Raw genomic sequence first — 16,952 nt, forward strand, 5'->3', positions numbered from 1 at the left:
ACATATACCTACTCCCCAAGAGGAATGTGAACATTGTGTATTGCAAACATATATTAATAAAAGAAATAACAAAAAAGAAAATCAATAATCCACATGTCCTTCTCTAACCTCTCAAAACATATAAATCAACTTAAAGGAAAGAATAGATAATGGTGGAGAAAGTAGACCAGATTGCTAATATTCAGAAATAGTTTCCTAAAGAACTAAAAGATCACACAACATTTTGGTGAAATTGATAAGAAGAGAGAGAAGGAGAGAGAACAATGCAATATAAATTCTTAGAAATGGTAAATAAACTTAAACACAAATAAAGCAACCTTTTAAAGCTTTGGACAACACAAAGATACCTACTAGTTCCATCCCTCTATTGCTTTTGACATTGCTTTGTGCACAATAAAGAAATAAAAATAAATATATAAAAGTAGAAGAATTTGAGAAGAGGAAATACAACTGTCATTCTTTGAAAATGACTTGGTTGTAATACATAAAACAACCAAAAGGCTGCACAGACAAGCATCTAAACATGATAGAATTCAGCAAGATTTTTAACCATAAAAAAGTCAATTCAGTGTCTATAACTAATAATCAGTTAGAAAATCAATGTAAAGGAAAACACAGCATTTATAATGACAACATAAACCATAAACTGCCCAAGAATTGCTTTAGTCTATTGGGTCACTCTAACAAAATAATGAGTAATTAAAAATAATGGAATTTTATTTCTAACAGGAGGCTGGGAAGTGTCTATTTAGGACTTGCTCTCTGTTTCCCAGATGGCACCTTCGCATGTGTCTTCAAATAGAAAAGGGGGCAAAAAAAGGACAAAGGGGTGTCTTGGAGCTTTTAAAATTTCATTCATCAGAGTGGAGCCTTCATGAATTAATCACCTTCCAAGGCCCCTACAAACATTGGATGTTCCAACTTACGAATTTAGTATTCACACCATAGTAAGAATTAATCTAACAGACATTCACAAAATTTCTTCACAGAAAGCATAAACGTTATAAAGGGATGTTAGAATACCTCAATAAATATAAAGACAAAATATAGGACAAAATAAAACGAGGGAATAAGAAGTAATGTGAGAGATAGGATGGTCAGGAATAGGAAAATTGAATGATTTTATAAACACTGAGTTTCCTGAAAATGTTTCAATAGAATTTTGATGAAAGTTCTAATGGGTTTATGTGTATGTATGAATGTGTGTGTGTTGGCTAAATTGGACAAACACTTATAATATTGATATACAAAGGAGCTAAAGGCCCATTATAGCTAAGACAAACTTGTTGTTTGTGATATAAGGAAGTAGTTAAGGGAGATTTGAATTAGGACAATTTTTTGATTGTTTAATTATCACATTTTTTGTGACATTATTTTCCAGAAATAGCAAAGTAAAAATTATTCTCTAAGTATACAAATGTTTCTGCAATTTTAATTTTTCCATCTGATATTAAGGATAACATCTTCTATTTTTTATTAGACTTTACTTTTATGATTATACATTGATATTAATTATAATTATTAATTTATAACTTGCTATTGTAGTAGTCTTATTATTTATTATTTTACTGCTCAATAAAAATGAAGACTTCAGAAGCAATTACTCAATCCAATTAACTAGAAACTTACTCATTTGAAAACATAATTTTTGTAGTAGAATTTGTTATCAACTGCTTCTTTAGTGCTCCTTATGTTCTTCACCTGGAAAGAGACTTAGTGATCGTTTTCCTTTTTTAGAAACTGCATTGCTTGTGATCCTACTCAGACTCTCCACTACAGATTGCCATTGGCCTCTGCCATAGCTAAGATATGAAGTTATGACTGAAGCCCATATAGCCAGATTTTCTTTCTTTTTTCATTGAGTTTATTGATACTTTTTAGGTATACAGTAGTTTCTTTGGCAGGAATTTGAAGCTGAAAAGAGTCACCTAAGGACAGAAGGCTATTCTGATGGCAAGACTCCAGAGAATCTGCTCACTATTTCTCTTTAATGGAGTTTCAGATGGGATATGGTACCTGCATTCTGAAGGTATGGATTCTGGATGCTTTCTTAGATTTGATGAAAACTCAATAGCCTTCTAAAAATCAAGTCATTTTGCTAGAGTTAATGCAAATCAAATTCAATTGTTTGCTTTTTGCTACCAAGAATTATAGCAACTATTGAACTCTATTGAATTCAGTCGTCTATATGATTAATGACTCAGCTTTACAGCTCTGTGTATATCTGAAGTCTAAGCCAGGCTTACCAAATGTAGCTACTATGCTAACAAGATAATACGCTCTAGGGAAATCTCCATGCTCTGAGAAGTCAATCTGTCCAGCTTTGAACAGATGAATAGCTTTTTAATTGTCTTTGAAATTTTATCACCTATCAATAAAGGAGATGAAAGATGTAAGAAGGACACTGATTTCTCTGAAAGCGAAAAAAATCTACCTACTTATGCCATATTAATCCATTTCTACTTCTTAGGTAAAGTTTTTGAGAAAGGTTCCACCAAGGGTTCAGCTCTTTGGGCCTCATATGTAACTTCTTTTCTTTTCTTTTCTTTTCTTTTCTTTTCTTTTCTTTTCTTTTCTTTTCTTTGAGAAACAGATGGGGATAACAGATTGTTTCATTGCCTACTGAGATGAAATATGGTTCTCCTCTTTTCATACATTGACTGTCTGCCTCCTGCAAGAGAGGAGACCATGTGAAATCTCAAATGGTACTTGAAAAATGCTCTCTACTTAGATATCATTCTGTTTGTAAACCTCTGTAAATCAATAGGGAGAGACCCATTCTAGCAACGGATCAAGATGTTATGAGTGTTAATTTTTGCAGGGAGCCAATGAATCAGTGGTGACAAAATTAGAATACCTCTTTGCCATTTGTTTGGGATGGTTATCTGATTTTCTTTTAAAGTTCTAATGGGAAAACAGCCTGACTTTATTTATAACATCTGTTCTGGAATCCTGGGCTGATGAGACAATTTAGGAAACCTACTATCTTCAGTAGAAAATTGACAGTGGTGTGTTCGGTACATGTGAGTAAACAAATGATAACAAACCCTCTTCAACTATATCCATTCATATCACATTTATAACTTGTTAGTTGTAGACTCATTTATTTTATCACTATCATTCAATATTTGTTCTTGTTGTTTTAAGAAAATTACTAAAGATTTGTCTTAAAATCTAGAAAAGCTTATTTCATTTCTGAAAAAAAAACATATATCTACACTTTTGCCCAGAATAAAATCACTGAGGCCAAGCCAACTCCTTTCAGGAAACTTTCTTTACAATATATTTAAAAGGCAGTATTACAATAATTTGTATTAAAATCAATAATGACCTATTTTTGTTAATTTAATAGAACTGCACATACTTGTTTTAGCCTCCAAAACTTTTCTCATTTCTGATAAATTCTATGGATGGATCACTGATAGAAGTTACTGGATATAATTTCCCCTTTTTTTCAGTAATCTATTGTGCAATTTTAATTGTTCAGATACTTGCAATTGGTTACAAGCCTCAAATCCTTTACCAATTTTGTTTTACCCTATTCAGGGGAAAAAAGAGTTCTTGTTTGAAATAAACCCAAACACCTTTCTTTGCTTTTCTTTCTTTTTTAGAAATATATCAGTATTTTATCACTAACCCCAAAGGCTAAACTTTTTATTAATTATAATTTTTTTGTTTCTTATTGTTTTCTACACAACAGATTAAAACAGAAAATCTTCACCTCTTTAAATGCATTTTAGTTTTCGTCAAAGAGAAAAATGAAAAATTATTCATTTAGACATAGTTTTAATTTTTAAAAAATCACTGGTACATTAAATATTTAGAAAACAATGTAGAACAGAGATTCTTTATAACTCCTTTATACACTTAAAATTTTCTAAAGACTTTAAAACTCTATTGTGCATGTGAGTATATATGTAATTATATATATATGTATATATATAATTTGCCAAATAAACACATTTTAATGAGTATTTTAAAAGTGCATAAGCACATGTTCCATTAGCTATAGTTATGGAAAGATCAAGATATGTCACTGGGCTCTGCAAATTACCACTCTGTATTAATGGGAAAATGAGAGAGCAAAAGCAAATAGAATTTCAGTCTTGTTGTGAATATAATTTTAACCTCATAAGCCTCTGGCTCTTTGAGAGCTGCTGGATTAGATTGTCTGTTTTGTCTGGTTGTGCTTGTTAGTGTTCTACATTGTTTGTCATAATATTTTTGGATGCCACTCAAATCATCAAAAAATAAATAAGGCACATAGCATCTTTTTCTCTTGATGACCTGGTGTTCTCTAGCGTCCTGCAGGTGCCAGCCCCAGGAGATATCTAGCTACTCACACCCGTCTAAGCATGGAGAAGACTTTTATAGAAATGGAAGCCATTTACTGATTTCCATCCTCTGACTGCTCAAACACACCAATATGTTTCATCTTCAGAACACAGGCCACACTTGTCTTAAAGTGGCCTGCGTTCGTAGAGGAACTCTTAAATACTATATCTGTGTCATAACTATTTTAAGTAGTAGAATTTACATGAAAAGTATTTGTCATCATGATTTGCATAGAATGGACGGTCAGTTTGCAAAGAAAACAGCAAATCTAGTGCAGCATGGAGTAAGCCTTAAAATATGCAAATCTCCAAATTTCTGCCAGATACAATGAATTTACCTCTCCCTTGCTCAGTATAGGGCTCCGGTTTTCAATAATTTCCCTCCGATTTCTACTGCAGAGAATGAGCTGTGTTAGGCCACCCCTGGGGAGAAATAATGAGAGAACTTCCTCCTGGTTGGAGCACTGAGTGTAGAAAAAGAGTAGGGGTAAAAGGCTTGAAAGTTAGGAAGGAGCCAGATTGAGTGAAGTTTATACACGCTTCATGAGTCGGGGGTTAACGTTTTACTCCTAATCTGAAACATCACTCTCTAAAATACTGACACTATACTAATGAAGGCAATAGTGGAGGCCAAAAATTCAGAGGCGATTGTGATTTGTCTAGATGATGAGAGGAATAATCTACTGATTAGCAGAGCACCAGGGGCCGTGGGAGGTGGGATTAAGCTAAGGCATTAGTGAAATATATGGAAAGTAAGATAGATAAACTTTATTGATTTATGGGGAAATGAGAGGACTAGATACCATTTCTAAATCAAAACATGACAATTTAAAAAATTTTAACAACACTTAGTAATAATCAAAACTAAACTTTCCATGTATTAAAAATTAAGTAGATAAGCCTCAAGCTTAATTAGTGCTCTGGACTAGAAACGGGGCATTTGGTCTCTTCCTTCCATGTGTCATATTTTGAATTATTAAGAATGGTCTGCTGCTATTGTGTCTATATCTCAACTAATACTGTTGTCACTGATCCTTATAGATCACTATTTCTAAGGTTAATCTCACATATTACCAGTTTGGCTTATTTAATTAGCCTCTATTCTCACTGTACATGGAATGATTATTTAGTATCCTTTGTATGAAACGTGTCATTCTGAGCCAACACCATGACCCATCCACAGACTCTCAGGGACTGTGGCTCTAGAAGCTGTATTGTAGAAGGCAACAAGCCTTGCTGGGAGACTCCAATTATAAAAATTTTAGGCTATGCTGCAGACAGTCCTATCTTCCATTGAATAATTTATTGAGAATGTTGTAATTTTACCATTATCTAAAACTTTGATATTCTAACTTTTATATATTTGTGATAGTAGAGGAAGGAGTTTCTTAGGCTCTCTATTCGCATAAAAACTTTCAAAAGGGTGTTAAAATGTAACTCATAAAAGCATTATCAGCACAAAGTGTTTAAAAAGTAGCACAACTTGACTTATGACAAAGTAAATTCAAATTTAAGCAATGACACAGAATTTTCACACGTAATATTGAAAAATTATTTAAAAATTAGTATATCAAATTCCAAAAGGATATTATGTAATGGATAAACATCTGGTATTTATCTTTATAATATAAGAACAGATTGGTATAGAGTTTACACAAAATGATTTATTAATCTGTATCAGCAGATTTAAAAATGAATTTCTGCTTTAATAGCCATAATTATGCCTGTTTAAGGACACATTGTAGGGCTGGGGATTTCCCGCAGTAGCACTGTACCTGCATTGCAAGGGCAAGTTTGATCTTTGGTACCAGAGGAAAAAAAAAAGATACATTATGTAATTCATTAAATTGTTTAGTAGCCTATTAAATTGCAAAATTAGTTATAATTGCAAAAATCTATAAATAGTCAAAAAGTTCCAAAATTGGAAGGTATTTCATAAAGTACAGTGAAAATGCAGAATAAAAAATGAAAGGATATGAGATACGAAAGCAGATTGATATAAAGAGAGAAAGTTAAAAGTCATTATCTGGGGTTTAGGATGATTTTTGCTCTCTTCTTTACATATTTAATTGTATTACAACTAATTGTCATGCTAGTTTTATTTCTAAGAAAATGAAAGAAACAAACAAAATCCCCAGATGTTCAGTTATAAGACAGACAGGTCATTAGAAGAAAATATTTACATTGACCTTATTTACTTATTTATTATCTTGAATTGGTAATATATTTATTGTCTTGAAACCAAACAGGCCCCAGTTACTTGTGAGTCAGTTCTTTGTAAGCTCCTTTCTCTAAAATTTTCTGTGTAATAAAACCCAAGATATTTCATTTCTTCTCTTCTTAATAAGAAATGACAGAGGGCTCAATTTAGGAAGGTTCATGATAAGTCAGATTCAGAAAGCACTTCTTGAGCAGAAGGCTCATAATCTCCTGCATTTTCAGCCATTTCATTGTCTACCTCACTGTTACTTTCTGCACTGTAATCAACTTCTTTAAGAAACAGAGGTTCATCTTCATCCATAACATAAGTGGTAAGGCGAGTTACTTTGTAGCCTGATTTGATTAAATCATTTTCAGTCAAGCAAACTGGAGGGCAGGTTATACTCCAATGAGGATGTCAGTCTTTTCAAACGCAATAGACCAACACAAAATTTGGCTCCCTTCTCTTCTAATTCTCGAGTACCAATCTGCAACTCCTTGTACTTTCCTTGATCACACCCACGCAGAGTGCTCTCCATGGTATAACTTCTTTGAACTCCTGTTTCTCACCAAATTGCAACCTGTGATATGGACTCTAAATTTTTCTATGACGAAGCTACAGTTTCTCGTACAAAATGCTGGGGCAATGTGGCTCAGTATTTTCAGCAAAGTCCTTTATGCCACGTCTTCCACAACATCACATGAAGTTGTGAAGTTGTCAGTATGCCACACTGTCTCTTTGATACTGCAGCCATAGCTAAACACATCCTTCTTTTGGGAATGGCCATGATAATCACCATAAACCAGAGGTAAATGCTTCACTGCATCGAGGTACTGGAGCAATGCTTTCACGTGGTAAATTGTAGGATGTGAATCTGGATTTGGACTTCGCCATTGTCTGTTTAAGTCCTCTTCACTTAAAAAACAGTGGTGATTTCCATTGATGGCACCATCTGGATTTAGCATAGGGACAACTTTAAATATATAGGACTCTCATAAGCGCTGAAGAGTAGTGTTGCAATTAATGAGATACTCCAGTATTCCTTTCATAACCCAACTTGCATTGGTTTCTCTAGGATGTACCCAAGGAGGTAAGAAAACATAAGGATGATTTCTGAATTGACAGTTATGTTTATAATAATTATATTCTGGCATTGCTGTTATAGTCACCAAGGGATGGCTGTTTCCAGACAGGTCTTCTCATAACACATCTTTTTGAAAATAGATTTGTTGAGGATTTTGTGCTGATTCCAATTTTTGAAGATGCATCTGCAAAGTTGAGTATGTATATGGACAGTGGTACGTGAAGTAGCAAGTATCATCTTTGTGTGGAAAATTGACGGTGAATGTTACGGTATAGGAAAATTTTCCCTTTTGCCCATCTGCAGCAACTGAACTTCTTGAGAAGTGATTTTTTTATAGTAACAAATGTCCGTTTCCACATGAATCCACCGTGGTCTGGCATTTAATGCTTCCTAAACTGAATACATGAGTGGTTGCATACCACAATTAAACTGACTGTTGGACTTTTCACAGTCAGTGATGTTAAACCTGTAAGCCACACCTGGCCACATTCCACTGAGTTCAAAATAAAACCACTGATGATAATGACTGCTGTGTATATCAGAGTTAAGAATAAGATCATATTCATTTTTTTTTCTAATTTGAATTACTTTGTGCAGATTCCCAGACTTAAATTTGGAGTTGAACTTCAAAATATTTCCTTGTTCTGGGATGCTGTAATTCGGGTTATCTAAGTCATATATCACCCAATCTATGATGTCACTTTGACTTATGAGGCTGTCAATATCTTGGGCAAGTTTTGTTCTTTGTACACCAGAGGGCCTTTCTAAGATAGGCTCTTTGAATGGAGGATGAATGTGACCAAAATAATCAGGAGAGGCCACCTCTGAATATTTTGGGACAGACTTTGTATTCTTTATAAGTTCATTATAGAGGTCCGAGGTCATGAAGTGCTGGTCCATCAGATACTTCAACTGATGCTTGCTCAACAGATGAATTAGACTCAGTATCTTAATCGTCTTCTGTTTCAAGTCCAGTACAGCAGAGCTTCCCCAGCTGAACTGTCCAGGCCTCAAAGAGAACATTCCCACAAGCTGCCATGTGAGGACATGCTTTGGTGCATGTAAGGACAGTGAGCGGGAGAGCATAGTCCTTCATTCGCACAGTCAAGCCTGGGGCTGTCTGTGTGGGAATATTCTGCAGTGTGATTCTGTCCAAGGCCTTCACAATATCACTCTTTAAACCAGAGGCAGATGGAATTGTTCTGATCATGTGACTGCTGTTGTACCGCTGTCGTTGTCTTTAACATCTTCTCTTGCTATACCCACAGAAGCAGGATACTTTCTCCTTCTTTTCTTAAACTGCCCACATTCCCAGCTGCTTCCTCTCCAGCTGTGGGAACAGCAATAGGGCCACGTACTTTCCCATCAAATGCAAAAGGCTTTGGTTCTTTGGAGATTAAATCACAGTCCAACTATGGTGGTGTGGTGTTCCTATATCACAGATTTGCTTCACTTTTGCAGTGGGCTTCAATTTTCATCTAGGAGCCTCAGGGAGGCCCTCTTTCTCTTATTCACGTGTTGGTAGAACACCCCTGTGTTGGCGCCTGCGCTGCTGGGCTCCTCTGGCATGATGAGCCACGACCATATTTAAATTAATGTTTTTAGTGGTTAGCACAGCTTTCCTACTTTGTCTAATTATAGCTAGGTTTTATTTTTTAAACATTATGGACTCGAATTAGCCTGATAATTTAGTTTGTTGCACTAAATACCCATTCTAAATGCTCCCCACTTTGGTTTTTGTTTTACAGAGGAGGGAAGACTCACCCTGCCTGCTCAGATTCCCCTCTCTTTGGTACGTGTATGACAGAAGTTCTCTCAGCAGTTGTACTACTGAGATGCGGAGGAGGAAGGGGTTACCTTGAGCAATGAGGCTGGGTTCTTGGCAAGCTTGGTGTCAGAGGCCCTGGATCATCAGAACGAGCTCTGGTGGCCTTTTTGACATGCAGGCCCGGCATCATTGATACTGAGCCGTGAGCAGTGATAACTGGCCACATTTGCAGTAGAAGAGCCATGTACTGTTAGGGTAACATTTTTCATGACATTCTTGAGTCCAAGTCATCCAGTATTTAAAAATAACTCCCCTTTACTAAACATGGATCTTGCTGCTTTCAACAAAGACCCAACAGAATACTTAGGGCCACGGTGGCAAACATGAGCTGTACTGGCCAACCAGAGTGGAGGCATTTTCTTGATAGGTTTTTACAGTTCTCCTATGAGGGAAGTTCATCGCCTTGACTCAAGAATTGTAGAAATTAGTCATTGGGAGAAACTCTTCACACACAAAAATGTGCAAAGGCAGCGGTGCCAGTGAGCTGAGATACAGATATAAAGGCCAATGAGTGTTTTTCCCAGGAGTGCGTTTTCCTTTAGTGTGGTAGGAGTACTGAAGAGTTGATGTAATCTCTGTAGTGGTCAGCTTTCTGCTTCTGGAACAAAAATCCCTTACATATACAGCTTAGAAGACACAAGTTTGATTTTGTTTCACGGTTTCAGAGGAATTAGTCCAGGGTCAGTTGGTTCCAAGGAAGGAAAATCACTCAGAAGGGTATGGTTGAGAAGAGCTGCTCAACTCAGGGCAGCCAGGAAGCAGAAAGCGGGCGGAAAGCCACAAAGGGAGGAGAAGGGCACAGTCTCCAAGGTCATTTGTCCATGGCCTATTCAGACATGCCTAGAAGTGTGCTTTACTAATTTCCTAGGTGTCTTTCTGATCGATCAAATAGACAATCAAGATCAACCACTACATTCCCTAGAAACATTCTGGGTAGAATATTTTTCAAAGGGTGATTTGTGGGGTTTTTCAGGAAGGTGAGCTTTCAGCTCTTTGACTATATCCCAAGTCATATAAATGGTAGGGATTTCTTCCTCTCCTGAAAAGGATTTGAGGAGCTTTTTCAGCCAGGACCACCCCTTGCTACACACATGACCCTCCTCAGGTAGAGCGGGATAAGATATACCCTTCAAGGCTGTGTGAGGATAATGCATGTGAAAACATTTAGCATATTGACCAAAATAATTAAGAGCTCACTGTATCATTCACCCTAAGTGGAGGAATTTTAACTTGGAAGTCCAAGAGCTATTTCTTTTCCAAATGATGGTAGATGTTAAAAGTCAATTATTTTTTAATGCCCCTAATTGACTTCTGTAGTTTTGGGTTTTTCTCCTTGGATTATGTAAATAAATCTATTACTAAATTTATTTAGAAAAGCAGAAAAACTTCAAACTGGTGAGATAACAGAGTCGCATGTGGTACCTAGTATTTAATTATTTATCATGGATCTAAATTTATTAGTTATTCCTTAGATAATTTGCCATGTGCATTATTTATGGGGTCTTTCCCCTTTGAGGGACTACAGCTGTCATATTAATTATTAATCAAATTGTGGGATTTTAAAGGAATTCTTAAAGCCAGATGAATAAAAGAAGATATCCAGGAAAACAGAATTTAAATATTTTCTATTTGTAGAGACATATTTGATATTTACTTTAATTATCAAATATCAACATGTTTTTAAAGGAGATGATAGTTAAGACAAGCCCACATCCAGTTTCTGTAAGTCAATCTAGAGCTTGTTTATGGGTGTAAAATTCCCATTTTCTGCCTTTGGAGAAGCCAGGAACTGAATATTTATGATCCTCAGACTGTCCCTCACTTTATTGTTTCCCTCAAGGGCTTTTACTCGGTCCAAAGGAGAAAATGGAAAGTGAAATTCTCTGCAATCTGCCAAGTGCTAAACTCCTTTTCCTCAAATGCAATGCAAAAATTATGAGCATTAAAATGCATAAATTGGAGGGATCATGAAAGAACAAGTTCAGTAGCCTCAAGGAATTATTAATGGGGCTAACTCCGTTCACTACCTTTACATGAAAACATTCACTCATGGTCCCACATAAAGCATGTTGTTATCAAATACTCTGCAGATTGGAAATTTCAGGTAAAAAATTTCAAGAGTTGAGTATTATGATTATTATTTGTGACCAAAAGCAAAATATTATGTAATACAGGCCTTTTAAAAAAGCTGTTGTAGTAGATTCTACTTGATTTGGTAGGAAAAATTCTATTTATGCAGTAAGTTGGAATAAATAAAACTGGCTGTAAGGACAGGGTTTGCTTCTTATTTGTTGGCTCTGTGCCCTTAGATTGGTTACGAGTTCTCAGATACTTGTTCTCTTACTTGGAAAATGAGACTTACGATGTTATCTATGCTATAGACGCCAGACAAAACAGATGATAATGTCTTTATGTGAAGTTCTTGGAAGGAATTTTTTTCATTAAGTTTATTGGTACATTCAAAGTAAATAATACAGCTACATTTATCCCTGGGATCTTGTACCTTTACATAATATATCTTGGTTCTTGTTTTTTCCCCATACCCCTGCCCTCCCTTCACCCTTCCATATTTACAAAGACTTTGTTTTCATTTTTTTCACATTTTTTCTTTTCTCTTATTTCCCCTCCCCTTCCCACTTCCCCTTTAGCCATTTTCATTGGAAGGAATTCTCATATGTTATACCTTACTATTGGTCTAAGACTGAATATGAAGCAAACCCAAAATAATTTTACCTCAGTCAGAGAGATGAGATTCACAAATAAATCACCCATGTTGTTAAGTGTCTTTAATATGTATATTTGAAACACTTAGAAGAAAAAAATCCTCATGAGGGCCATTGAAATTCAAAGAACAGCACAAGGCAATGTGTCCTACTCTTTATTTAGGGATAAGTATGATTTATTCACTCAATACTTTGATGTACAAGATTTTAATTTTTTTTTTTTTGGTACTGGGGATAGAACTCAGGTCCTTGTGCTTGTGAGGCAGGTGGGGGAACCACTGAGCTAAAATTCCAGGCCCTACAAGGTTTTAATTAAGACAAAAAAGAAATAAACTTTTTTCCTAAAGTGTTTGTTCTAGATTTCTCAAGTTACTTCTGTAAAAAGTGCTTGTTGTTTTATTAAAATAGTTGTAACTTGCTTACCTTTCCATCTAACAATTAATTTATAAGATTCCCTTAGAGAAAAAAGAACATCACAAAAAAAAAAGCGCCTGGGGAGATTGGAATAAGTTTCTCATGCTTTATTGTTTTTTTGTTTTGTTTTGTTGGTACCAGGGATCAAAGTTGGGACCTTGTGCTTTCAAAGCAGGTAGCAGAACCACTGAGCTAAATCCCCTGCCTTCCTCATTGTTTATTGAGCATGACCAGAATCTCCGGGGACCTTGTGAATGAGGGTTCTTAGTCTAGGGGAGGAGCCTGGGTTTCTGCTCAGTAATGCTGATGCCACAGGACCGCACTGGAAGATGGCATCCTGGCTGTCCCATCCATCTCAACAGCAGAGAAGGCAGATCGTGTGGCTGCAGAGGATGATAGCACGGTGGATTTGGCAGTGGGTGCATGCAGATACTAGGTGTGATGAATTTCATAATTCGATTGTTGAAGCCTAAGCAAGGATATTGTGTTTAACATCTACTCTGACAGCTGGCGTAGAGCATCTGGAGCTCAGAAGGGACGGATGAGGTGTTGACGGCCTGCACCTCCACCTGGCCTGGAGACAAGGGGGGTGGAGAAAAAAATGATGCCTGAAATAGACTTAATCCTTTCTTTAACACTGTGTAGGTTGAATTTTTTAAAAAATTGCCTATTAAATTATAGAAAAGACTACTTTTTATTTAAATGGAAATTTAGCAAGTGAGCTCAGTTTGGTTGGGTATTTTGAAAAATGAACAACAACAACAGGTGGAGAATGGATAGATAAGACTATAGAAAAATAGAAATAAAACAGAAAAATTCAAATTTCACTATAAAATTAAAAAAAAAACACAAAGCAGATGAAAAGAAAAATGTTCATTCTTTTTCAGGAGAGTGAACCATTTTGCAAGACACAGTTGAGAATCTTTATGTCTTGTTTATACCAGTAATCAGATCCCACTTAGTCATTTTGTTGTGCCTTTGGACATCACAGAAATAGATATCGCTATGAGTATGAGTGAACAGATAACGAATAAAGAGGCTGACATGAAACTAAATTTTCCACAGACCTATCATGAGAACCATACTGGTTCAGTTTATAATTTTAGCAATTAAACACCTATAATTGACTTGAGAAATCCGTGGAAAGGGAGCAAGCAAATGCCAAGGATGAGTCCAGTTTTAAGCTAATGAGCAAGAGTTACTAAACAGCTTGCCGTTTGCTGTACTTTGTTATCCAGGTTAAAAAACTTAAACTGATATTCATCTTATTGATTTTTTTTTTGTTTTCTGCCCTTCTCATTTCTCCCTTTTATCTGCCTATTTACATTAAGGTGGATTTAGTATTTTTCTCTGGATATATGAAATTTTTATGAGGTAAAAGTTTTGCAGTGCTTACTATGTACAAAGGGATATGTTTAATGCTGTAGGAACTTAAAATATTGTCAGAGAGATAGAATAGGCACACAAGTAGCAACCACATTAATGACCAAATGTCATCAGTAGGATATTTTCCTCTTTGAATTAGAGTCCATATAGGGTGACCAAAAATTTACTCGGAGGGTTTGACATGTGAATGGCAAATTGAGAAAATGAACAACATTTAGAAATGTAGTGTTTGAAGAATAAGAGCATTTCAGGTAGAAAGGGCAGCACAAGCAAAGGTATAATACAGAGAAATGAAATATGTTTGTGGAAGCAAAAGGAAAAGGAGAGTGACTGAGCTTAGAGTCCCACGAGAGAGAGTGCCAGGCCATTTATATATGAGGGACTCTGGAAAAAGACAGTTCCTTCCCATGTTCCGCATTTCCCCATATGTTTTCCTTTCAAAAGCGCTCTGACATTCTTTCCAATTTAATTTCTAGTACCTACTCAGTTTTTTTCTTACTTGTTTATGACCTTAATTTATCTCCCTGGTAGACCCAGTGATTGTATGTTTTACTTATTTAGCACTTAAACATTTATATTTTGCATCATCTAATTGACTACATTGCTAGTTAACATTTCATGCATACTTTTTTTCCTTCTTAAATTCATATAACCAAATTTTAGAGTCCTCGGGAGCAGAAGCTAGTTTACAATTGCTTACATTCCCTGGCATCTAATTTTAGACCTGCATAGGGTAGCTGTTAAATTAATGTTAACTGAATAAATGAATAAGTAAATAGACGTATACATTTTGAATTAATGAATGAATGAGTTGGATACAGTAATATCTAAAAATTAAAGCTTGTTGTCTTCCCTAATATCTAATGATTTCTACAATCCAGGTAATTGATTGCTTTCTGTTTTTAGACAAAATATCGTAAATCAAGTTAGAGCATTATGATATCATTGCCAGTGGTGCTAAGCTACTGAAATACTAACTAAACTACTGCAATGCTACATAGGTAGATGTGTTTTCATTTCTAGCAATTTTAGTAGAGAATGGGCAGCAATCCTTTTTAGATTCATCTAAACTTGGATGAGCTGGATTTGCAAAGTAGAGGACCAGGCTGCTTAACTTTTATTTCTGTCAGATATATGAACCTGCAGTTATTGGGATGAGTGGTCCTTTCTAGGCCAAAGTATGCCTCTATATAATGCCTACAGTTTAAACCACTAAGAGAAAAAGCTAATCTCTGTTTCCATGTATTTTTTTAAAATAAAAATTATTCTGTCCTTTAATGGCTTTTTTTTTTTTTGTGAAAAACAAACCAATCTGCAAAGTTGTGACCATAGTCTCACTTATCCCTTTATTGTGCTCAATTTACATGTCACTAGCCCAGCAGTTTACTGGATTGCAAATAAATAGAACTAAAGTGTGACAATTCTTCTTTTCCATTTCAGGCTGCAGTGTCTTTGGTTGAAAGTTGTTATTTCCTGTGTAGTTATGAAAAATTGACACATAATATGATCTGTATCTTTTCTAGCAAAGCTACAAAATTGCTTTTCATGGTTTTCAAACAACAATAAATGTAAACTTTCTTCAAGGGTCAAGGTAGACAATGTTTTAAATTAAAAGAGTTAAAAGAAATATTGTACATCCTTTGGAAAATGGATTTTAAAATTAAAATAGTACATTGGATACAAATATTTGCAAGGACTAAAATATTTTAATATTTGCTTAAATGTCATGATGAACCATTTTGCATTGTGAAGTCAATGCAAATTTTGCACTTGCATGAAAATGAAATGATAGCTGTGCTGCCTTTGTATATCTGAGGTTGTACTTGGTACTACAGTCTATGGCTACAGGTCATTATGATCCTAGAAATTCACTTCAGGGCAGACACCCCTGCCTGTCATGTGGCAGTCTGGGCTTTGGCTCTGAGGTATTCCAAATGGATTAGATCCCTGTCTTTGGTCAGATTGCTGTAACATGCTCCCAAATTTCTTATGGAAGTTGAGATAATGAGTAGAATGTTATGCATTTTGAGAAATAAACTTTCTCTTTGAATCTCTTTTTTCCTCATCTGTAGCATGATTAAAAACACCTTCACAATGCTGTGTTGCAAGGATTATATCTGTTTAATGAAGGTAAACCCTCTTTATACCATCTGGTACATGGGAATAATATAGATTTTGTTTTTGTTTTCTACTAATTTTCTTCTTGTAGTTCCTGGAGAACAATTCAGAAAAGATATTTTTATTAATTCATTTTCTTTTACTATAATGAAGTACCTGAGCCCATGTAATAATAAAGAAAAGCGATTTATTTAGCTGTCAGTTTTGGAGGCTGAAAGTTCAAAACTGCACAGCACTAATTGGAGATACCTTTCCTGGCCGTGTCGTCTCTTGGCAGATGGAATTGTGCTGGAAACACACGTGTGGGAATAAGAGATCACATAGAAGACATGAAGTCAAAGAGGCAGGGTGAGAACTGAGGATCCAGGAAAGCTGTTAATGCCGTGAGGGACATTGCCCCCCAGAATCTGAAGACCTTCACAAGTCTCAACTCATAAAATCTTTATCATTTTAACACTTTACAGACTGAGCCATACTCCCGTATATGAACCTGTGGGAGACAAACCACATTCAAATAATAGCAGCACTAAACTCAACAAACTATATGCAAAACTTCATCAAATTGGCCAGGATGTCTCTGTATTAAGAGTCACAATCATAGACGTATTAAAGATGGAGAGTATTATTTATTATTATATTTATTCATTTACTTATTGCATATTTATTATTTATTGCATATATTTATAGATACCTTCTGCTAGCATCTGCTAGCTATTTTGGCATAATATGGATTGTGAGATTTAGCAAGTGAATATATTACCATATTTTGGACATGCTTAAACTAAAAACTGTTGTTTATCTGAAAATAAAATGAAACTGGATATTCTGGTCCAAATTCTTTTCCAAAATCTCTAGTACAGACACA

The 16,952-nt window shown here is 35.4% G+C and overlaps 1 protein-coding gene and 1 pseudogene across 1 annotated transcript in view; both read right to left on the bottom strand.

Moving 5' to 3' along the window:
• Positions 1–16,952, bottom strand: part of Galntl6 (polypeptide N-acetylgalactosaminyltransferase like 6) — a 1,019,213-nt gene that overhangs the window by 240,153 nt on the left and 762,108 nt on the right. The window lies entirely within an intron of this gene.
• Positions 6,697–12,218, bottom strand: LOC104866068 (annotated as a pseudogene).

This window comes from Fukomys damarensis, unplaced genomic scaffold (assembly GCF_012274545.1).
Source record: "Fukomys damarensis isolate Sample0158 unplaced genomic scaffold, DMR_v1.0_HiC HiC_scaffold_18, whole genome shotgun sequence".
Lineage (NCBI taxonomy): Eukaryota > Metazoa > Chordata > Mammalia > Rodentia > Bathyergidae > Fukomys > Fukomys damarensis.